This window comes from Erinaceus europaeus, chromosome 8, assembly GCF_950295315.1.
Source record: "Erinaceus europaeus chromosome 8, mEriEur2.1, whole genome shotgun sequence".
Taxonomy (NCBI): Eukaryota; Metazoa; Chordata; class Mammalia; order Eulipotyphla; family Erinaceidae; genus Erinaceus; species Erinaceus europaeus.
This window is the reverse complement of record NC_080169.1, coordinates 54,681,946-54,706,348: the sequence shown is the minus strand read 5'-3', so window position 1 is coordinate 54,706,348 and position 24,403 is coordinate 54,681,946. Positions and strand designations below refer to the sequence as shown.

Sequence of the window (24,403 nt, the reverse complement as noted above, 5' to 3'; positions counted from 1 at the left end):
GTTGGGGGTGACGGCGGCCGGCGCGCCTGCAGCAGCGCCAGCGGCGGGGGAGGGGAGGAGGGCGGCCCGGGCGACGCGCGCGCGCGCGCGCGCGGCAGGAGCATGAGCCGGACTTGACCGCGAGGCGGAGGCAAGAGCCACCGCCCCCTCTTCCCCTCCCCCGAGTGAGTGAGGCGGCGCGGCGGCCCGAGAGGGATGGGGGGCGCCCGCCGGGTCTGAGCCTTGTAGCGGGCGCCTCGGGCTCGCTCCGCGGTCCCCGCTCCCCGCGGGCTTCCAGTGCGCACCCTCGGTCCCAGTGCCTGTAACCGAGCCGGCGCACCCGGCAAGGGGCGTCCGCCCAGGTGGGTGGGGCGGGGAGGCTACCTGAGGTCACCGGCTGGGCGCGAGAGGCAGAGGACGGCCACGGCGGTGGCAGAACTGCAAGGCGGCAGGGTCCCCCGACCCTCACCCTCGGCCCAGGAATAACCGTAAGTCTCAGCTTGGGGGCAGGGGCACTGTTTTGATTCTGTCTCGCAGCCCTGCCTCGTTCACGCCCTCCCGAGTCTCTGATAAATGTGCCTCCCTCCTCCTGTGGAAGATTTGTCCGTCAGTCTGTCTGTCCCCATTCCTGAACAGGCGACATCTTCCGTCCACCACCACCTGGGGGGGGTGTGTGTGTGTGGGAAAGTGCTTTTTCTCCCAGTGAATTTGCAAGGCTCCTGGTCTTCGTGGCTCGTCTCATCCTCCCCATCTGGATGCATCTCCTTGTCCCTCTGTCCTCAAAGGATCTGTGTCCTCCCTCTTTCTCTCTGTGCCCTGGAACCCTTAGCCTCCTCCGCCCACCATCCTTTGAGGCGTGGAAAGCTGATCTCAAAGGCTAAAGAGACGTGAGCGGGTGGATGAAAGTGGTTTTTCTTTTTCTTTTTCTTTTCTCTCTCTCTCTCTCTGCTGGGCTGTGATGGGTGGGGATAGGTGCAGATGGCTCCAAGCGACAAACCTTTATTTTTGCAGCTTCTGCCACCAAAAACAAAAGAACGAGCGGTCCCCGCCCCCCATCCCTCCCTTCCTAACTGTCCATAAGCTGTTTTCAGTATGTTGCTGTTTGAGTTGCAGGAAATTGGAACTCGAGTTGTAATTAAGCATCTCCCGAGGAGGTTTTGAGAATTAGTCTCCCAAGCTCTATTTACATGGAATGGCATAGTGAACAGTCGTGAATTGAAGACCCAAAGTAGCTTCAATAGCAGATCTGAGAAAAGATGTGAAAACAAGCCTGATGTTTCAAATGTTTTGAGTACTTTTTAGATAATTTGGGGGTTGTTTGGGGTTTAGATTCAGTTCTTAATTCACAAGATGTGTGTGGTGGTGTGGAAATCTGTGTACTGGAAGGTTTTTGCTTTGTTCATGATTTTCGAAGATTTTCAGATTATAATTTGATAAAATATTTTAAATTCTTCATCCCAGGGAGACTTTTTAAAAAATAATGATTTGGATTTATCATTTACTGATGTTCACACACCTTGTTACCTGTGACTTTCTGCTGCTTCTTAGTTAAAATTTTCTTTTGAGAATATCTCAGATGTGTAATTCCAGATTTTGGACTTGGTGTTGTTGTTTTTTTTTTTTTTGGTTTGTTACTGTTTTTGTTTTTTTTCCCTTATTGAAGATTGGTTGATTTAAAAAAAAAAAAAAACTTATTGCCGAGCTTCCAAACATTTAATCTTAGAATAATTTTAATGCTGTAGTGATTGGATAATAGCTCTTATGTGCCTTCGGTGTTTGATGCTTTTTTACTTCATACTATAGGAGGCGAATCATAATTTTACAGTACTTTTTACTCTGTCTATTGCAGACTCTTCGTTATTAGCCTGTTACTAGTCTGTGTTGTAAACTGGTAACTAGTTATTTTTCTCTGACAAGCATTGTCATTTTCTGTAAAACATTGTCACAAAAGTGGATGTGTTTAGTGATGGTTCTTTTTACCAAAACCTCCTTTAAGTGCTTAATTTAGGGCTTTTATTTGTAACTTCATACTTTCCATAGATCTGTCTGAAGTAGACTCAAGAGATTTATCTCCAGTTGTCTCTGTGGAAATATACTTTTACTGACCTGTTTCAGAAACCAAGTACTGTACAAAGTTAAGTGTATTATTAAGGGTGTGGTTTTGTTTTCATAAAGTTGACCAGTTTCAGGAAAAATAGGGATGTTATTGTTTGGTGATGGGTAATAACTTGGAAAGATCTTAAAAATATCCCATGGATCCCTTCTTATCCTATAGGGCTATATTTTCGTGTTAACACAACCTTTGTACACTGCACTAGGAATTTTGTGTTTTCATTATGAAAGTGTAAAATTGCAGACAGTGCTGTAAGATGGGCTCTGACAGGTGACTGCTGAGACATAAGATATATTTTGTTAGCTTGTATTTTATACTCCAGTTGTACTTTCTAGTTTTTTTTATTTATAAAAAGGAAACACTGATGACTACAAATTAATAGGAGTGTACATAAACACCGTTCCCACCACCAGTACTTTCTAGTTTTTTACCCTTTACTTTTCTAGGACATGCTTGTGAAAGTGAATTATATGTGTTTCTTTATAGCTTATTTATAAGTAAAAGTTCAAGCTTATTTAATATATAAGTAGATGGGAAAAACTATGAATTAAGTGTATGTGATTTACCTTAGAGATTAGGAAAGATTACTTACTATTTATAGCACTGTTTGTCCCTCTTAACTGCACTCAACATTTATTTGGGTGAAATTAAAAAATACTTCTCACTAATATCAATATGACACACAAGTCTTAAAAGGTTTTTAGAGTGCCTCACTTTTTAAAAGAACCCGTCTGTATAGGACTGGGGTACAGCATAGTAGTTATGCAGAATGACCCTCATTCTTGAGGCTCTGAGGTCTCAAGGTCTATCCCTAGCAACACCATAAGCCAGAGCTGAGCAGTACTCTGGTAAAACAAAAGCAACAACCACACTATGGGGACTTTGTAGGCATGGTACTAAAAAAGCTTAGGAATTTTATTTGCTTTCTTTTTATTTTATTTTATTTTATTATTTTTCCCTTTAGTTGCCCTTGTTTATCGTCATTGTTATTGCTGTCCTTGTTGTTGGGTAGGATAGAGAAATGGAGAGAGGAGGGGAAGACAGAGGGGGAGAGAAAGATAAGACACCTGCAGACCTGCTTCACCGCCTGTGAAGCGACACCCCACTAGAGGTAGGGACTCAGGATCTTGAAGCCGTTCTGTGTGCTTTCCACCGTGTGCACTTAACCTGCTGCACCACCACTGGGCTCCCTTTATTTGCTTTCTTGAAGTGACTTGTTAAGGTTTGGTAACTTTTTGTATTTTCTTTTAAACAATCTAGACTGCTGTTTCCAGAAACTTATTTTCATATTGAATACTTCATTTGGTAAATTTATATTAAATGCTTACTGTGTGTGACAGGCAATGTGTTAGATTCTGGAAGTATAAGTAAAGGAAGTAAAGATTATTTTCCTCTTTGAGTATGCTAGTATAGATATTTAACTGGTTTTATCTTTTGCCTTTATACATTACTCTGATAGGTTTTCAAGCTACATGATCTTACTCTAGAGTGTTTGACATCCCTCCCTCCCCTTACTCTGAGAAAAGAAGTGCAGGGGGAGAGATTCAGGGTATCAGTCTGACGTCTGTAATGTCTGGGGTCAAACCCAGAACCCCATATTTGCAAGTTCAGTGGTTTATCCACTGTACCAACTCCTTGGTCACTATATCACATTTTTTTTTGCTATGATAAACACAATAAGTGACACTGAGTGCTGAATTCATGTTCGCCACCATGTTACATGAGGACTCTACAACACATTATCTCATTTAATTTTTTGAATAAAGCTAAGAATTATTTTGTCTAGGACTGAAAAGATAATTCACCTGCATAGTGTATCTGCTTTGTCATGTGGTGAGACTCAGGTTCCAACCCAGCCCCCATATTGAGGGAAGCTTCAGTGCTGTGGTTTCTTTCTTTCTTTTTCTTTCTCTTTCTATCTGAAAAAGCCTGCCCTGCATGTAGTGAAGCAGCCCTGGCAATGAAAAAAGAGAAAAAGAATATTTTGTTTACATTTTAAAACCATTTATATTCTGGATTATAGTAATGCTGAATGTTTCATTTATAGTGGCCGAAAATGGCTGATTGTGCAGCCTAGGAGGTGGTACAAGTAGATCAAGCATGAAGCCCTAAGTTTGATCCCACGCATTGTATATGTCAGAGTGATGTTTTGGTTTCTTTCTGTCTCTCTGTCTAATAAATATATGCACCTTACATTTTTTTGGAGAGCCAGATGGTAGCACACCCTATCAAACATACACATTACAATGTGCAAGAACCTGGGTTTGAGCCCCATTCCCAACATGCAAGAGGGATGCTTCACAACTGTGTCAGCTGGTCTGCAGGTATCTTTCTCTCTCTGCATCTCTTTCTGCCATCTCAATTTCTCTGTCCTATCCACAATAGAAAAAAAAAAAAAAAGATGGGGGAATAGGAATGGCCATGAGGAACAGTAGATTTGTCATGCTGCCATTGAACCTTACCAATAAAATAAAGATTTGATCCTTTTATTTTTTAAAATATTATTTAATTTATTGGACAAAGATGGAGAAATCCAGAGGGAAGGAGGAGATACAGAGAGAGGGAGAGAGATGCCTGCAGCACTACTTCACTGCTCCTGAAGTTTGCTCCCCCTGCAGGTGGAGATCAGGCACTTGTGCATTGTAGCATTTGTGCTCAACCAGGTGCACTAACTACTTCCTGGTCCCTAGACAATTTTTATTTCATAATGCATTCATATCTTTTGTCTTTTAAAGCAGATGAATTATATGTCATCAAAATTTTGTGTTTCAGTTGTTTAAGTCTTTGTAAAGACATGCTTCTGAAGTGCTCTATGGTTAACTATTACTTAGCTCTTCAGGCATCTCTAGCTTTTTCTAATTTAGCAGTGGAACCTCTACTCTACAAAGTGTACTCAAAATATGTGGGTTTTTCAAGAAGGATAGAGTATTTGCACTATGTATAATCTTTTTTCTTTTTCTTTTAAAAAAATTTTTATTTATAAAAAGGAAACACTGACAAAAACCATTTAAGAGGGGTACAACTTCACACAATTTCCACCACCAGAAGTCTGTATCCCATTCCATCCACTGATAGCTTTCCTATTCTTTAACCCTCTGGGAGTATGGACCCAGGGTCATTATAGGGTATAGAAGGTGGAACGCCTGGCTTCTGTAATTGCTTCCCCGCTGAACATGGGCATTGGCAGGTTGATGCATACTCCCAGCCTGTCTCTCTCTTTCCCTAGTGGGTCAGAGCTCTGGGGAAGCGGGGCTTCAGGACACATTGGTGGGGTCATCTGCCCAGGGAAATCTGGTTGGCATCATGGTAGCATCTGGAACCTAGTTGCTAAAAGAAGAGTTAGCATATAAAGCCAAACAAATTGTTGACTAATCATGAACCTAAAGGCTGGAGTAGTTCAGATGAAGAGTTGGGGGGGGGTCCTCCATTTTGTAGATAGTTAGTAGGCATATTTTAGTTATATTCCAAAGGGCCCATGACTATACTAGTGTTTTTTTTTTATTTTTTATTTGTAAAAAAGAAACATTGACTAAACCATAGGATAAGAGGGGTACAACTCCACAGAATTCCCACCACCAGAACTCTGTATCCCATCCCTTCCCTGATAGCTTTCCTATTCTGTTTTTTAATATTTATTTATTCCCTCTTACTGCCTTTTTTTTTATTATTGTAGTTATTGATGTCATTGTTGTTGGATAGAACAGAGAGAAATGGAGAGAGGAGGGGAAGACAGAGAAGAGGAAAGAAAGATAGACAGCTGTAGAACTGCTTCACCGCTTGTGAAACAACTCGTCTGCTCGTGGAGAGCCGGAGGCTTGAACCAGGATCTTTATGTCAGTCCTTGCGCTTTGTGTCACCTGCGCTTAACCTGCTGTGGTACCGCCCAACTCCCAGCTTTCCTATTCTTTAACCCTCTGGGAGTATGGACACAAGGTCATTGTAGGATCCAGAAGGTTGATGGTCTGGCTTCTGTAATTGCTTCCCCCACTTAACATGGGCATTGACAGGTGAATCCATACTCCCAGTTGGTCTCTCTCTTTCCCTAGTGGGTAAGGGCTCTGGGGAAGTGGAGGTCTAGGACACATTAGTGGGTTGTCTGTCTGTGGGAAGTCTGGTCGGCATCATGCTAGCATCTGGAACCTGGTGGTTGGCAAGAGAGTTAACATACAAAGCCAAACAAATTGTTGACCAATCATGGACCTAATGGCTGGAGTAGTTGCGCTGTATATAATCTGTTTATCATTTTGATTTTTTAAATTTAGTTTCTCCAACTACCTACACACCTTGGGAAGTTTTCTTTTCTGCAATGAAAATGTATTCATTCAGATTTAAAAATGATCATATTTTCTAGTAGAATGTATGCCTAATCAGCAATTTTGTATAATTTAACTTAATCATTTTTCAGATATTAATATATTTTTAAAAGATGATGTTCCACTGTCAACTCCCCTCAAACCTCCTTTATATTTTAAGCATTTTATTATTATTTTAATATTTTTAAAATTTACTTATTCCCTTTTATTGCCCTTGTTTTATTGTTGTAGTTATTATTATTGTTGTTATTGATGTCATCGTTGTTGGATAGGCAGAGAGAAATGGAGAGAGGAGGGGAAGACAGGGAGAGAGAAAGATAGACACCTGCAGACCTGCTTCACCACTTTTGAAACGACTCCCCTGCAGGTGAGGAGCCAGGGGCTTGAACTGGGATCCTTACGCCGGTCCTTGTGCCACCTGCGCTTAACCCGCTGCGCTACCGCCCAACTCCCCGCATTTTATTATATTTTTAAAAAGATGATCTTCTACTGTAAATCTCTGCCCACCTCTTTTGTATTTTCATGATTTTTTTGCTTGCTTTTTAGTCCAAAACTTTCAACTGTTTGTGCTCTTAGACCTTTTTGCTGCTGGTTATGAGAGATTCTTCTTATCAGTTTTCTACCCTCAGTCTGATGTAACTTGAAACACTTTTTCTCTTTCAGTGTATTAAAGTTCTTACTCCACAGGCTTCAATATTTTCTGCTTGGAACAATAATGGCTGCAGAATTTTTGTTTAATGACATAGCTGTGACTGTAAGTGTGTGTAATGTGCTGAGACCAGATAAAAATGTCAAGTTTTTTTTTCCATTGAACTATAAAATGTCTAAAATCCATGAAGAAAAAGGAAAGTTTATTTTAAAATGTTGATGCTCCTCACAGGAATGAAAACATTGGTCAGAATATTGTGAGGGAAGACATGTAAACAAATATATAAGCCATGGTTTCCACTCTGTTTCCCAATCTCAGACAATAGCTGATTCATGCTTTAGCACTAGCACTAGATACTCTACATCACATGCTTATATCAGATTTAAAAATGTATTTCAGAGTTACAGAAAAGATGCCAGAACAATATAAAGAACTTCTATAACTTTTTATATAACATTTCCTCTGTTCTTAATATTTACTGCATTTCTAGTACCTGCTCTCTCTCTTGTCTCTCTGTGTGTGTGTATGTGTACATATATGTAACCGTGATCATAATCTTCCTCCAAACTTTTTGTACCATAAGTGCAGACATGGTGTCCTATTACCTCGAAATACTAGTGTCTGTTTCTTTAAAACAAAGCACTGTCTAATATAATCAGCACATAAGCCTCCAATTGGAAAGTAAGCATTGGTGCATGCTTGTGTGAACAATACTACTATGTAGCCCAAAGGGCTAATTCCTATATCACTGTGTAGCCTAACAGTATGTCTTTCTTTTCTGATCCAGAAGTCTATCCAAACATAAATGTTGCATTTAGTTATTGTGACTTCTGACTTCTTCAGTCTCACTTTCCTGTTTTTCATGTCCATAACAGAAAGTACAAGTTCTATATATGGACCCTCAACCTATATGGAACTGTATTCTACTTCTTCAGTATTCCATTTAGATCATGCATTACTAGAAGGAAGAACACAGAAATGGAACTTTGTTCTTCTCAGTCATTGCATCCAGAGGCATACAATGTCAAACTGTGCTGCTCCTGGTAATTAACACCAGGATTGTGTTGGTGTCTTTTTGTAATTACTCAAGAGTTTATGAAGAAGTCCAAAATTATGTCAGCTTCCTGTGTCTCATAAAAATCTCTACTTATTAGAGTTAGTGTGGACATTGTTATTACTCTGACCTGAATTAATCACTTTCATCATGATTGCCAAAAGAAATTACTCTAACTGGGGCCCCGCGGTGGCACACCTGATTGAGCCCACATGCTACAATGTACAAAGTCCTGGGTTCAAGCCCTGGCCCCCACCTGCTGGAGGGAAACTTCACAAGTAGCGAAGTAGTATTGCAGGTATCTATCTCTCTCCCTGTATATCTAACCCATCCCTCTCGATTTCTTTCTCTCTCTCGCACTCTCTCTCTCTCTCGCACTCTCTCTCTCTCTAATAAATAATATTAAACAAAAAAAGAAATTGCTCTTACTGTTTCTTTTGTAGGCCTTACTTAACACTTTATTGTAATGCAAAACTTTCCTGTTTCCCCCATTTGTCTATGAATTTATTAAATAAGCAAAGATTCACAAAATTCAATTTTATTTAAAGTGCTATAATTTGTTATTACAATCATATTAATTGTCCACAAGTTAACTAGTAGAAGCCCCTTCAGCTTACTCTCCTGCCAATTTATCATGCCTCCATCTCATTTATTGTACATTTCCTTAGGACTTTCTGGCAGAACATGCTGTTCCTTGTTCCTCCTGTACTTTGCCTGGTCTAGCTCTGGAATCAGCTATTTCTCTAAGGCACTCTGATTGGTTTATGCTGTTACTGTTTTTTTTTTTTTTTTTTTTTTGTAAAGTATGGTATGGTATTTAAAAACACAGATTGAAGACCTTTGTGTGCTTGTGGCCACTAGGGTGTTACCTCTTTAAGAACTAGGAAATGCATGATTATTTCATGTGGTTAGCATATATACACCCCTATGTATACAATACACACCCATAACTATTTCTGCACCTGTGTATATATTGTAAAACTTTATGTTTGTCCCTACCTTCCAATTCCATTCCAATACCTCAGTGATCTTTCTTGCCTGTCCATGTTTATAAATGCATATCTTCAAAGCTGACTGCTGAGCCTGCTGGCCTGTGTGTTCTTTTCTTTTTCATGGGCCCACAATCCCTGCCTGGTTCCAGAACTCTGTGCGGCTCCCCTATCCCCATACAACACCCCATTGTTTTGCCTCGGGACCAGTTGGCTCATAGCTCTGCTGGCCTTCCTGGTATACTCTTGGTGCCCTGCATCCTCAACCAGTACTGACTTCTTTGCATAGCTGGCATTTAACCAGTTTATCTTAAGGCATAGTTTCAGCATTTATAGATACATACATGTATCAAATACAATCATAACTTATTTACACATAAATGGCAATATATTAAATGTTCTAAATTTTGCTTCCCCTGCCCACCTCCCTACCACCCGAATTGGATCTTGTGCATGAGTGATTTTCCTACTGCTTTTTCATTCAGAGAGAGAGACATAGAGTCAGCGCTATGGCACTCCTCTGTGGTGCTGGAACTCAGACACATGGCTAAGCAAGCACACTACCTTGTAAGCACTCAATCTCAATCTTTCCCATCTCTTTTTTTTAATTTATTTTTTATTTAAGAAAGGATAAATTAACAAAACCATAGGGTAGAAGGAGTACAACTCCACACAATTCCCACCACCCAATCTCCATATCCCATCCCCTCCCCTGATAGCTTTCCCATTCTCTATCCCTCTGGGAGCATGGACCTAAGGTTGTGGGTTGCAGAAGGTAGAAGGTCTGGCTTCTGTAATTGCTTCCCCACTGAACATGAACGTTGACTAGTCGGTCCATACTCCCAGTCTGCCTCTCTCTTTCCCTAGTAGGGTGGGTCTCTGGGGAAGCTGAGCTCCAGGACACATTAGTGGGGTCTTCAGTCCAGAGAAGCCTGGCCGGCATCCTGATGGCATCTGGAACCTGGTGGCTGAAAAGAGAGTTAACATACAAAGCCAAACAAATTGTTGAGCAATCATGGACCCAAAGCTTGGAATAATGGAGAGGAAGTGTGTGGGGGGGTACTCACTGCAAACTCTAGTGTACTTCTGCTTTCAGGTATATATTTTACACTTGTTTATGGATATGTGTGAACATATGCTCTCTCTCTCACAGAACCTGGTGTATATCTAGGGTTTGGGACTTTGTTAGAAAGTGATTCACCTGGGATGGAATTAGAGAATGCTATGAAAGGAAAGGTCTCACCCAAGTAATGAAGCTGAAGGGTTGTCATTCCACACGTGAAGTCTCTGGACACAGTCTGAGCTGAAGCATGTTGAGGTGGCAATCGTTGCGTTGGTTAGGTTGCGATTGGCTGATGCAATATTATTTGATATGGATTGGGAGAGGCATACAGGAAAGTGGGCCCTATCCTAAGGTTCCAGGACTGGGGGAAGTAGAGGCTCTATAGTGGAGATGTGAGGTTCCTGCTGTCTTAGGGTTCAAAAAGACAATGGATAGTTAATGTTATCATCACATTATTTGGTAATTGGGTTAACTTTGAAAAGTCCTTTTGTTAGGGTTTGCTGTATAGTACCCAGTATCTTGTAAATAGCTGTGCCACTGGTTGACTCTGATCTACTTGGTCTAGGCTTTTGAGAGAGTCTGCATATCAAATACACAGCCTATATATTAAGAAGACTCAGTCTGTGTTTTAAAAACTTCGAGACATACAATTAATTTTCCCCCTCTCATATTAACTAGTGATTTATATGACTATACTTTACTAGGAGTGTACATAAACACCATTCTCAATCTGCCCCATCTCTATCTCCCTCTCCCTCCATCTCCCTCCACATATATAGTGTTTTAACTTTAAAAAAATGAAAATTATAACACTGTGTAGTATCCCATTGTGTGTACAGATGTGCACATAATGATAAACACACCTACCTAGAATGATTAATGACCATAAATTCTTTCCATTCTGGTATGTGTTCCCCTCTGCATTGTGATCTTTCTATTTCTCCATCTCTTGCTTCTTAGCTAATCTTATGATTTGCTTTGACCAGTGAATATGATGGCAGTGATGTGCAAGTTCTGAACTTCGTTCTTATGGAATGCTTTTCTATAAAGCTTCTATAAAGAATCTGGCCCCCATACCTATGGACATCTAATCTTTGTTAAAGGTGCCCAGACTATTAAATGGGGAAAGCAGAGTCTCTTCAACAAATGGTGTTGGAAAAAATGGGTTGAAACATGCTGAAGAATGACACTGAACCACTATATTTCACCAAATACAAAAGTAAATTCCAAGTAGATCGAGGACTTGGATGTTAGACCACAAACTATCAGATACTTAGAGGAAAATATTGGCAGAACTCTTTTCCGCATACATTTAAAAGACATCTTAAATGAAATGAATCCAATTACAAAGAAGACTAAGGCAAGCACAAACCTATGGGACTACATAAAATCAAAAAGCTTTTTCACAGCAAAAGAAACCACTACCCAAACCAAGAGACCCCTCACAGAATGGGGGAAGATCTTTACATGCCATACATCAGACAAGAGGCTAATAACCAGAATATATAAAGATCTTGCAAATCTCAACAACAAGACAACAAATAACCCCATCCAAAAATGGGGGGAGGACATGGACAGAATATTCACCACAGAAGAGATCCAAAAGGCTGAGAAACATAAAAAATGCTCCAAGTCTCTGATTGTCAGAGAAATGCAAATCAAGACAACAATGAGATACCACTTCACTCCTGTGAGAATGCCATACATCAGAAAAGGTAACAGCAGCAAATGTTGGAGAGGTTGTGGGGTCAAAGGAACCCTCCTACACTGCTGGTGGGAATGTTAATTGGTCCAACCTCTGTGGAGACCAGATCCTGCAATTCCTCTCCTGGGGATACATCCTAAGGAACCCAACACACCCTTCCAAAAAGATCTGTGTACACATATGTTCTTGTCAGCACAATTTGCAATAGCCAAAACCTGGAAGCAACCAGGTGTCCAACAACAGATGAGTGGCTGAGCAAGTTGTGGTATATATATATATATATATGTGATACTACTCAGCTATAAAAAATGGTGACTTCACTGTTTACAGCCGATCTTGGGTGGACCTTGAAAAATTCATGTTAAGTGAAATAAGTCAGAAAGAGAAGGATGAATATAGGATGATCTCACTCTCAGGCAGAAGTTGAAAAACAAGATCAGAAAAGAAAACACAAGTAGAACCTGAACTGGAATTGGCGTATTGCACCAAAGTAAAAGACTCTGGGGTGGGTGGGTGGGGAGAATACAGGTCCAAGAAGGATGACAGAGGATCTAGTGGGGGTTTTATTGTTATATGGAAAACTGGGAAATGTTATGCATGATGAAACTATTGTATTTACTGTTGAATGTAAAACATTAGTTCCCCAATAAAGAAATTAAAAAAAAAATTTTGGTATGGCCCATAGGAGGGAGAGGTCTTTTTGAGGAGAACCAAGGTGTGACAGCCAGCATTAATCAGCATACATAGAGGTGGACTGTTTTGGACCTATATAAACTAGCTGACCCTATCTGCTGAATGTAACCACAGAGGAGGCAGTAGCAAAATCTGCATAGAAACTACCCTGTCAGCCTGTAGAATTGTGGAAGATAACTTCATTACTGCAAGCACTAAATTTGGGGTGACTTGTATAATAGTAGATATCTGACACCAGATTATGTTTATTTTGGATGTTTTAAAAAAGGGAATAAATATTAAAAAAAGAAGAAGAAACAAAGAAGGAGGGAAACGTAAAACACAGGATGAAACTTGAACTAGATGTGGTCTGTTGCAGCAAGGCCAAGGACTTGGGTCAGGAGTTACCGGTGTTGAGTGAGCAGTAGGGATCCCCCCTCCTTATTTCTTAAGATCATCTTATATTTATCTTTCTCCTTCTGACTGTTCTCCACATGATTCCTTCAAGTTCCACCCAAGATGAGGCAAAGGAGATGATTTCTTCATGTTAGTTTTTCCTTATTATTTATTTATTAAACAAGTTTCTGTTTTATTCTCATGTAGCATATCTGTTATGTTTGAAGTCTCTGTGTACTGTGAGACTCAGTTAAATTTGTTTTATTATGTTGATGTACTATGATGCTTTCTCAAAAAGGCATTAGATTAGTCTTGAGTACATACATAACTAAATTAAGTACTTCCCAAGTCTAATGTCTGCCTGCCTTCCTCCCTTCTTTTCTTTCTTGGTTAATGGTTTACAGTACAGTTGTTGACACATGAGTAACTCATTTCACCAGGCTAGATGTCTGCAAAACACTTTCATACCCAACTCAAGTCCTTTTCCTCCATCATGCACTAACTTGGATGCACCACACCAAACCCAGTCCAAGTTCTACTCTGTGTTTCCCTTTCTGTTAGTTTTTTCTTCAGTTCTGCTTATGAATAAAATCGTTCCACATATATTCTCTTTCTGGCTTACCTCACTTAATATGATTCCTTCCAGCTCCATCCAAGATGAGGTGAAGAAGGTGACTTCATTATTCTTAATAGCAAGTTCTGAAGAAGGTGACTTCATTATTCTTAATAGCAAGTTCTGTGCTGTATCTGCTGAATCACTTCAGTGGATGCTATTATTGCTTTTTAAGTAATACCTTATAATATTATTGAGTGTAAAGTGTGAACTTAATGTGGATAGGAAGTGTAGTTTACTTGTTCTTGCAGTATCCCTGTTTATATAGAACAATACCTTGTACTTGATAGGTGCTTAATAAATGTTTGTTGCATTACTTTATAATTTTATTTACATAGAGGAGTATAAATTTATTTTGAAGTCTCTAAAAATCATGTGCTTTTAAACACAGGCTGCCAAACACTGACTTCTACCACTTATTATTCTGCTACTCCTTTCCTAAAAAATGGTATGATTTATGCCTTTATTTTTATTTAATATTATTGATAGATTGAATTTTCTTTCAGTATATTTCTCCAGGTATAAATTACAGTTTTTAATTCATGTATTGAATTCAAGAGCACTTTAACCTCTCTTGAAGCTTACCCCCTGCAGGTGGTGCCAGCTGCTTGAACCTGGCTCCTTGTCTTCTATAATGTGAGCTCTCTACCAGATGTGACATTGCCTGGACCCCCAACAAGACCTTCTATAAAAGGCATCACTTCAGATTTTTCGTTTCAATATCGTGCCTTATTGTCAGTTCATATTTTGAATCAACTCCCAACTTTTCAGTGTGAAAAAGAGTCACTGTAACATTTATGTTCATTTTGTTGTTATTTTCATTAAGTTTTACAAACATTAAGTGACTCAACTATCAACTTGTTGTATCTTAAATATTAAAGCTTATTATGGTCCTGTTTCCTTCATTTCATCAGAATATAGGAAGTATAAAATGAATTAAAATGAACTAAATCAAACAGATAGGATTCATGTTCAGGTATCTGATGTTGGAATTTCTTGCCTCAGACTGGGTCTCTGGTTTGGACAGCAGACACGAAGAAGTCTTTAACTTTAATAATATTTTGTTGCTATGAGAGTGGAGTTATTTCCTGCTAAGATTCAATATCAACAGCTAGAAATATATAAAGTATAAATGAATTATTTCTTCCAGTTGCAAATCAGTATTTGAGTGTCAGTGTATAATAGACACTTTGCTGAGAAAGTATGTATTACTACATAACTTAAGACACTGGGGTGGGGGAGAAAAAGTATAAATTAAAAAAATGCACTAAAGTTAAATGACAATAATGGATAATATAGAACCAACTTTATGCTACTTGGTAGAAGAATTACTTATTATCAGAATGCCAGGATTATTGGCAGTATATGTTATAGGAAAGAATTTCAGTTTTACTAAGATTTAGTTCAGCATTTAAAAGAAAATTTTATTTATTTATTTTTTATTTTTTACCAGAGCGCTTTAGTAGCTCTGGCTTATGATGTTGCGGGGGGATTGGACCTGGGACTTCAAAGCCTCAGCCATGAGTGTCTCTTTACATAACCATTATGCTGCCTACACCCTCAAGAAAACTTAATTTTTTTCCAAATCATTTTATTGGGGAAATAATGGCTAACAAGACAGTTATCAATACATGAGTATAATTTCTTATCTCTTCCATGATAAGTGTCTGTACATGACTTCCATCACCAACCCGAGTCTCTCGTCATCATCATGTCTTTGGACTTGACATCTTCTCCCACATACTACTGTGTGATTTTAGGCAACTTATCAAATAGTTGAATGTGTTTTATGTACTTACCAGTCGTATATAATAACCCTACAGTGGCCACTTAATTATCTACTTTTGCATACCAAAAAAAAAAGTTGTTTTTTCTGTTCCTTGTTTTTTTAGTTGCCACCAGGATTATTGCTGGGGCTCAATGCCTGCATGGCAAATACATCACTTGTGGTTGCCGTTTTTTCCTCTTTTTAATTTTTTTCTCTTTTCCTTTTCTTTTCTCTTCTATTTATTCGACAGGATTGAGACAGGAGAGGGAGGGAGACAGTGAGGGAGAAACCTCCAGTCTTCTCTGCCACTTGTGAAGCTTCCCTCTTGCAGGTAGGAACCTGGGGTTTGAGCCTGGGCCCTTATGTGTATGATGGTAACATGTGCTCAACTCGGTGAGCCACCTCCTGGCCCCACAAAAGTTCTTAAAGATTTATTTTTATCTAGGACATCAATTACCTGTATCATGAATTCAACAGCGATATTACTCTATAACTTGAATATTTTAAAAGGATAAAGGAATAGTAGTAACTTTACATACATGGATTTAATATATTATTTTTATTTTTGTTATTTAAATAGATATATATTTATTTATATATATATATATATATATTTTTTTTTCGAGAGCTCTGCTCAGCTCTGGCTTACAGTGGTGCAGGGGATTAAACCTGGGTCTTTAGAGCCTCAGACATGAGAGTCTCTGATTTGATATCTTATAAACTAATGTCAAATCAGTAAAAATATTGATATCTTAGATAAAATCAAAGAATTCCTTGAAAAGTGCCAACTATCATAATTTACTCAAAATGAAACCTAATTTAAATGGTTTATAGCTCTTAAGAAATTGAATTTGTAACTTAGCCTCACTATTATTTTTGTTTATTATTAGTTTTTTGTTTGTTTTGCTTTGTTTTATCAGAGCATTGCTTAGCTCTGGTTATTGAGGTGCAGGTTGTTGCACCTGGGACTTTAGAACCTCAGGAATGAATGTCTCTTTGCATATCCATTATGCTGTTTCCCCCACTGAATTTGTAATTTAAAAATGGTCCCCCCATAAGCTGTCCTGACCTTAGTGCTCTCGCTCAAGAATTCTACTTAATGTATGAGGAAATAGCACGAATTTTGAACATATTACAAATTTTGTTTCTTCTAGAAGATAGAAGGAATACTTCCTGATTCATTTATGAAGTTATTACTATCCTGATGCTAAAATCAGAGAAAAACAGAACAAAATGGAATATAAAGGTGGAGGAAGTACAGTGATCTGTGGTAGGAGAGATAATGCCACTTGTGTGGTGGCCTTGCTGTGGTACCACATACTCTGAGGAGATGTGAAATGGTATTCCCAAAACATATGCTATCTTATCAGTAAATGTGACCTTAGTTTTAAGACAACTATAAAAAGATTGACCTTAGTTTTAAGACAACTATAAAAAGATTGATTTTTCCATTCATATGTAGTTTTCATACATGAAATATGGAGAGAAAAAAGCTACAACATTATTCTTGTACATGTGCCAGCGATTACATAAGGAGCCTAAGGCATGCAAATCTTTCTAATTGACAGCTAAACTATCCCCCTCAACCAAAACTCAGATAAAAAAAATATTTTATTGCCACCACGGTTATCACTGGAGCTTAGTGCTTGTACTGCTACCCATAGCCATTTTTAAAATGTCTTTATTGAGGAATTAGTTGGTCTTGAAACTTTACATCAGGCTCAACCTGACGCTGTTGACTGGCTACGGAAGAAGGGCAAACGCTAGAAGAAGAAAGTGTTTTACATTTGACAGTAAATATAATAGTTTGTACATGCATAACATTTCCAAGTTTTCCATATAACAATACAATCCCCACTAGGTCCTCTGTCATCCTTTCTGGACCTGTATTATTCCCACCTACCTACCCACTTTGGTGCAACATGCCAATTCCAGTTCAGGTTCTACTTGTGTTTTTTCTTCTGATCTTGTTTTTCAACCTCTGCCTGAGACTGAGATCATCCCATAATTATCCTTCTGTTTCTGACTTATTTTACTTAAGATGAATTTTTCAAGGTCCTTCCAAAATCGACTGAAAATGGTGAAGTCACCATTTTTTATAGCTGAGTAGTATTCCATTGTGTATATATACCACAACTTGCTCAGCCACTCATCTGTTATTAGACACCTGGGTTGCTTCCAGGTTTGCATAGCCCTTTTTTTATCTCTCCCTTCTCCCTCCATCCTCCACCCTCCTCCGTCTCCCTCTCTCTCTCTCCTTGATAGAACAGAAAGAAATTGAGAGGGGGAAGAGGAAGTAGAGAGAGAGAGAGTGAGAAAATGATACAGCTCTACCACTTGTGAAGCTTCCCCCCTGAAAGTGGGACCAGGAGTTTGAACCCAGGTCCTTGCTTATGGTAACACATGCAGTCAACCTGTACCACCACCCGGTCCCCAAAAATCAGATTTTAAAAGTAGTATGTAAACTAATAAGTGGTAGAGCCAGGATTCATACCGAAGCTTAGCTTTAGGGTTTTCTAAATAGTTAATAAGGCCCTTCTATAATACTTGAACCCCAAAACTTTTGTTCGTTTGTTCATTCCTGCCTTCCTTTCCTCCTCTTCTTTTTCCCTTAGATTAATTTATTTCATGAACTACAGAGAGAGAACCCCACACAGAGACACACACCAGGGTAATTCTTTGCCATATCTGACCCTGGAGATTGAATGCAGGACTTGATGCTTGCAAATCCAAAGCACCACCACAGTGCCATCTCTCTGACCTCAAGCCTGTGTTTCTTTACTGTATAATGCAAGTGGGATTGTTGTGTGGATTAAATGCAAAAGGGCATATAGTTCACAAGACTAAGTTTTTCCCTTGACAGTCTCCTTATAGATTAGTCTACTAGTTATCTTTCAGTCCACTTCTGTATAAATCTTTCTCATACCTTTCAGTATTTTTAATAATGATATCTGGAGTTTATCTCTGCATTTTTAAACCTATAAATTATATTTCTTCAAATAAGTTAATTCATTGATTTGGAATTCATTCTTATTTTTATGTTTATGAGTACTACTTTGTGATGATTTTTAAAAGTATAGATTTTTTAATACTCTCTCTTAAGCAATGGTGCAATTAAAAAGTTGACCTTTTGGGAGTACAGCAGTAGCGCAGCGGGCTAAGTGCAGGTGGCACAAAGCACAAGGACTGGCTTAAGGATCCCGATTTGAGCCCCCGGCTCCCCACCTGCAGGGGAGTTGCTTCACAGGTGGTCAAGCAGATCTGCAGTTATCTTTCTCTCCCCTTTCTCTATCTTCCCCTCCTCTCTCCATTTCTCTCTGTCCTATCCAACAACAATGACAACAATAAAACAACAAGGGCAACAAAAGATAGTAAATAAATATTTATTTTAAAAAGTTGACCTTTTTAAGTTTCATGCTTCTGCTAAAAATCTAGTGTAAAAAGCATGCTCAAACACCTGAATTTAATGAATTTAGTTGTTTTCTATTGTTATAGCCAACAAAATAAATACACATACATTATACATATTAGATGTAGAGTGCTTAATGTTTAGAGTTCTTCTCTTTATGGTTACAAAAAAACTATCTTCCAGAGAATGCAGCGCATATATGATGGCCATTCTTCATTTCTTCCATTCTTCCTTTCTTTCAATAGAGGCAGAGAGGGAAGAGAGAATGAAAAAGACAACAGCACCAAAGCTTCCTTCAGTGGGTTGGGGGCTGGGTTTGAACCTTTGTGGCAAACAAGCAAAGCAGCACACTACCCAAAGAAGCTATTTCACCAGCCTGGTCCCTGTATTTTTTTCCTTTTTTCCAACATAGCACAGGGGATGAACTGAGGGCCTCATACATGGGCAGGGCACTACACTACTTTTCCAGTTCAAATTTTTTATTTCCTGTCACTTGGGAGTAATAGAAAAACATTGGGGTGGGGAGAATTAGGAAAAACAGGAGAGAAACACCATTACATTACTCTGCTATCCAGTGGTATATCCTGGTGCTGTCTATGGTGCTCCATGTCATGCTGGGCATCAAATCTCAGATCTTACATGTTAAGACACTTGCATTGCCTATTTAGCTATCTCCTGTTCCTTGCCTCTGTATTTTTCTACTGATGTGTCTTGATTTTGGTTTTGGAAAGTATAAGCAGTTTCTTTTTTCAGAAATACACAGAGGAATAAAAACTGAAGTTACCCATAAGTTTGCAGTTTGGGAGCAGTATACTTTTCATTTTAAAAGGAGAAAAAAAAATGATCTAAGTAAAAATTGTTTTATATCTTTTCCTTTGAGAAGATAAAATAATTCTCAGGGCTGAGAAAACAGCATAATGGTTATGCAAAAAACTTTCATGCCTGAGGCAATAAAGTCCCAGGTTCAATCCCCAGTACTACTATAAGCCAGAGCTGAGCAGTGCTCTCTCTGGTCTTTCTGTGTCTGTCTCTCTGTATCTCTTTTTCATTAAAATAAATAAGTTATTTTTTAAAAGAAGATAAAGGAATTCTCTTTGTGTGCTTCCATTTAGTTTATGAGATACACACATGTCTTGGGAGGGAAAGGGTCCTTGTCAAGGAGAGAAGGAACATTGAGGAGAAATAAAAATATAGTCAGTTCATTAATGTTTTTCTCTCACATCTTCAAATTCTTCTAGAGAGAATCCATTCAGTTATGTTGGTCAGTATCTAGTGTAAAACTTGCTTTTGAATAGAACTGTTGAGCCCTACCTACTCTACTGGTTTGAGACCAGTAAGGTAATTCACCTAGATAGTGCTCAACCCAGGTTTGAGCCCAGCCCCTACTGTACTAGAGGAAACCCATCTTTCCCTGTCTCTATCTCAGTCTCTCTTTCCAACTGAAAAGAGTGAATATGGAGTGCAGAAAACTTGGTGATAACAACAAATCAAACAAGTCCATAACCTGAAATTTTCACTTTGGATCAGTTAATCTATCCTTAGCCCAGCTGCCTTATAAGCCACTGATAAAGGGGGAGTTGCATAATATAAAAACATGTCATCCAGGCTGGGAGTATGGATCAACCTGTCAATGCCCATGTTCAGTGGGGAAGCAATTACAGAAGCCAGACCTTCAAACTTCTGTATCCCACAATGATCTTGGGTCCATACTCCCAGAGGGTTAAAGAATAGGAAAGCTATCAATGGAGAGGATGGGATACGGGAAGTCTGGTGGTGGGAATTGTGCGAAGCTGTACCCCTCTTATCCTATGGTTTTCTCAATGTTTCTTTTTTATAAATAAAAAGTTAAAAAAAAAAACGTCATTTCTGTTCTTTGTTCAGAAAGAAATACTTTTCCCTTGCTCTTTCCAACAAATGTCCTAGAAACTAATCTGTGGTCTAGTTTGGCTGATGTGTGTCACTGATTAGATCAATATAAAATAATGGTTAGCTGGATTTAGGGCTTATGCCTAGCCCTAGAGTGGAGTTTGCCCTCTCTAGAAGAACATCCCAATTCTGATGGAAACGGACTTCTCCAGAAAAAAAAAAAAAAAAAAAGATTGCTCTTTGTCAGAGAAGGGTGGAATAACTATTGGGTAAACAGTGCATTAGGATATAATGGAAGAAAGCATTTATAGAACTTTGATCCTAAAAAGGTGTATGATTGAGTTTTTGTAAAAATCAATGAAACTAAAGCAGCATATTGTAAAATACTTTAGTCCTCCTTTTGTATTTGTTTGTACTTTTAATCAGTGTTCTTTGACTTAAATATTAGTAGCAACACCAATACAATTATGGGTATTTTCTTATAGTTTTCTTATCTTCTTTACATTAAATTTTTGTTCATTATATTTTGTTAAAATAATTTTAAAAAATAACCTTCATAGATAGAACAACTTATGGTAGGGTGTTTGAGGCGGGCATTACACCAAAGTATAAAGCATTCATTACAAGAAGGTATTTTTACAGACATGGCAGCAGGTTAGACCATAGCCAGCTTTTCTTAGTGTTTGACTTTAAACACCAAGAACATTAGTATTGCATCCTTCATCTGAAAATACAATTGAAAGTATTATGCAATACCTGTAGGAGGGGTTCACTTTCTTTTGAAATCTCTTTAATAACTAACTTTTACCTATTTATAGATCAAGTTACTAGGATAGCATGGATAAAGAGGAAAATAATAAAATATTCCAAAATTCTAAATCAATTTCTTTAGATTGAAGACTAGTTATTTAGCAGAAGAAGATTTTGGGTATCATCAAATGAGTCTATCATTCTGAAATGATCATCCACATTAATTGATTTGCCCAAGTTCAAAGAAAGGAAGTAGAGCCATATGAAAAAGTGTTTTTACTTGACAAAAGGTAATTGATCAATAATAGTAGCTAAATTTGTAAAGAATAAATAGATTTTTTAAAAAGTTCTATAATGAAAGTCTTTTTCCTGTTAGTATTTTATTTGGTAACTTCCAAGAATTTTATTCTGCATAAAACTAGAACATATTATTTCACTGTTATCTTCCAAGATGCAAAATACCATCCCCCCCAGATAAGTTGGTTATTTCAGTATTGGATTGTCAGAAAAGTCATGACATATTTTCCTATGTTTTTCTATACAGAAATGCAGCATGACTTTTGACAACCCAGTATTATCCTTTCTTTCCCACAATTGAAAGCCTTACACTGTCTCTCTCTCTCTTTTTTTTTTTTGCATAATCCATAGTACAGTTTCCTGCCATTTTATTCACTTTACTTGTAAATATGACTAGTGATCCAGAAAGAAATAACTGTACAGGTTTTCAAATTGTTGTTTGGTATTGTTTTATTATAGCATTGGTGAAGGAAAAAATTAGGTTCTTATTGTCTATGTGGAATTTGTATGGTCTCCCCATATCTGAGTGTGTTTTCTCTGGAAACTTTATTTCCTTCCTACATGCTAAAGTTGTGTGTACTTGGGTTCATTGGTGTATCTGAAGTTTACTAGTTTTTGTTCCTTATAGCTGAAGGGTGTGCTCTAGAGGATTGGTTCTTGTCTTGAACCCTGAGGTAACTTCTGAGATAGGCATGGGCCACCTTTGACTTTGAAATGGAATAAGCGAAACATGTTAAAAATGAATGAATGGGCCTGGGGAGACAACATAATGGCCATACAAAAGATTCATGCCGTTATGCCTAAGTCTCCAAGGTCCCAGGTTCAATAACCATAATAAGTCAGAGTTGATCAGTGCTGTACGTTTGTTTGTTTGTGTGTGTGATTAAAATAAAAATAAATATTAAAAAACAAAATGAATAAAGCTGATAATTTAATATTAGAAGTATTTAAGGCTCTCATTTAGAAATGCAGTAATGTTTTTGTAACCAGAAATACTCTGTAGAAAGTTCTTTTTTTGTTGTTAATGATCATTATTAGTAATTTTTGTTACCCAGTTTTTTGCTGAAGACTCTGTGTCTACATGATGACTCCCAGTGGTCAGTTCTCCTCCTCTTCCTCTTCCTCCTCCTTCTTCTTCTTTCATTTTCTGATAGAGAAGGCAGTGTTGGGGGTGGGGGTTTGTAAGAAGAGAGAGAGAGAGAGAAAGAGAGAGAGAGAGAGACCTGCAGCACTGCTCCACCACTTCTGAAGCTTCCTCTCTGCAAGTGGTTACCAGGGCTTGCGCCTGGTTCCTTGTGTGTGATAATGTTCATGTTTTGCTAAGTATGCCACTGCCTGGCCCCAGACACCTAAGTGTTGTTTGTATCAATTAACCTATGGTAAAACTGATTTCATCGTACCTCATTTCTTTTAATATTAGTTTTCAAGAACTTGTCAGTCATAATAAGTGAGAACTTACTGTCCCAGACAAATAGGGTATGGAAGATACAGATAGCTTTTGGATAATTCAGGGAGCAGAAGAGTTATTTAAGTTTATTGTTTAGGGCAAAGGAAACAGTACAGTGGTTATACAAAAGACTTTGATGCCTAAGGCTCAATTCCTCAATCATGCCAAGATCCTAGGTTCAATCCCCAGCACTGTAAGCCAGGGCTAAGTAGTGCTCTGATATCTTTGTGTCTTCCTCTCTGAGTCTCTCTCATTACAATAAAAATATTTAAACAAAATTTATTGTTTAAATTATCATACAGTAGTACTTGCTCTTTTGGTGTATAATTTTGTGAATTTTAAGAAACATGTAGAATATTGTTAATTACCATCAGAATTAGGATTCAGAATAGTTCTTTTGTTTAATTATCTTTATTTAATTTATTGGATAGAAACAGCCGAAAATTGAGAGGGAAGGTGGTGATTGAGAGGGAGAGAGACAGAGATATACCTGCAGCCCTGCTTCACCACTCGTGGCTTTCCCTCTGCAGGTGGCAACCGGGGACTCAAACCTGGGTCCTTGTGCCTTGTAATGTGTATTCAAACAGTTGCACCACCACCCAGGCCCCAGAATTGTTCTTTGATCCAAAAAAAATTCCCTTCTCCTATCCTATTCCACATTCTTCCATTTCAGCCCTTCATCTCTGTATTTCTGTCTTAATAATGCTATGTCAATGGAATGTCACCCTTTGAATCTGGCTTCTTTTCATTTAGCCTTTGAAATTTATCTACTTTGTTTCATTTCTGTTTTGGATATATTACTTGCAAATATTTCTTCCAGTCTGTAGTATGTCTTTTCAGTCTCTTTTTAAGATTATTATTTAATTTTTATAACTATCAGACAGAGTACAGAGTGCCTTACGGCCATGGCATGTGAAAGTATCAAATCTAGGCCCTCATACAAATTCTATTATTATTATTACTTTTATTATTTTACCTATTTGTTTTCTGTATTGGATAGAGACAGAGAAATCAAGAGGGAAGTGGGAGATGGAGAGAGAAAGATACCTGCAGCACTGCTTCACCACTCGTGAAGCTTTTCCCCTGCAGGTGGGGATCATGGGCTTGAACCAAGGTCCTTGAGCACTATAGTATGTGCACTCAACCAGGTATACTACTGCCTGACCCAGGATTTTCAGTTTCTTAATGACACTGTTTTTTGCAGATCAAAGGGTTTTAATTTTAATAAAGTCTAATTTAAAATTTAATTTTATAGATCACATAAGAACTCTTAGTATCAGGTTATGAGTTTTTCAGCTATGTTTTCTTAAAGTTGTGAAT

At 38.3% G+C, this 24,403-nt stretch overlaps 1 protein-coding gene across 3 annotated transcripts in view; it reads left to right on the top strand.

The window, feature by feature from the left end:
• LOC132539904 (ankyrin repeat and IBR domain-containing protein 1-like) overlaps nt 1-24,403 on the top strand; it is a 53,876-nt gene that overhangs the window by 570 nt on the left and 28,903 nt on the right. The window contains exons 1-2 of one of the 3 annotated variants that reach the window (XM_060196244.1): nt 133-467; nt 15,565-15,645. The exons of 1 other annotated variant lie outside the window; for it this stretch is intronic. The gene's annotated coding sequence lies outside the window, so the exon portion shown is untranslated. Of the gene's footprint in view, nt 1-132; nt 468-15,564; nt 15,646-24,403 lie in introns of those variants that run through there. One more of the 3 variants, XM_060196245.1, reaches the window with a different exon arrangement.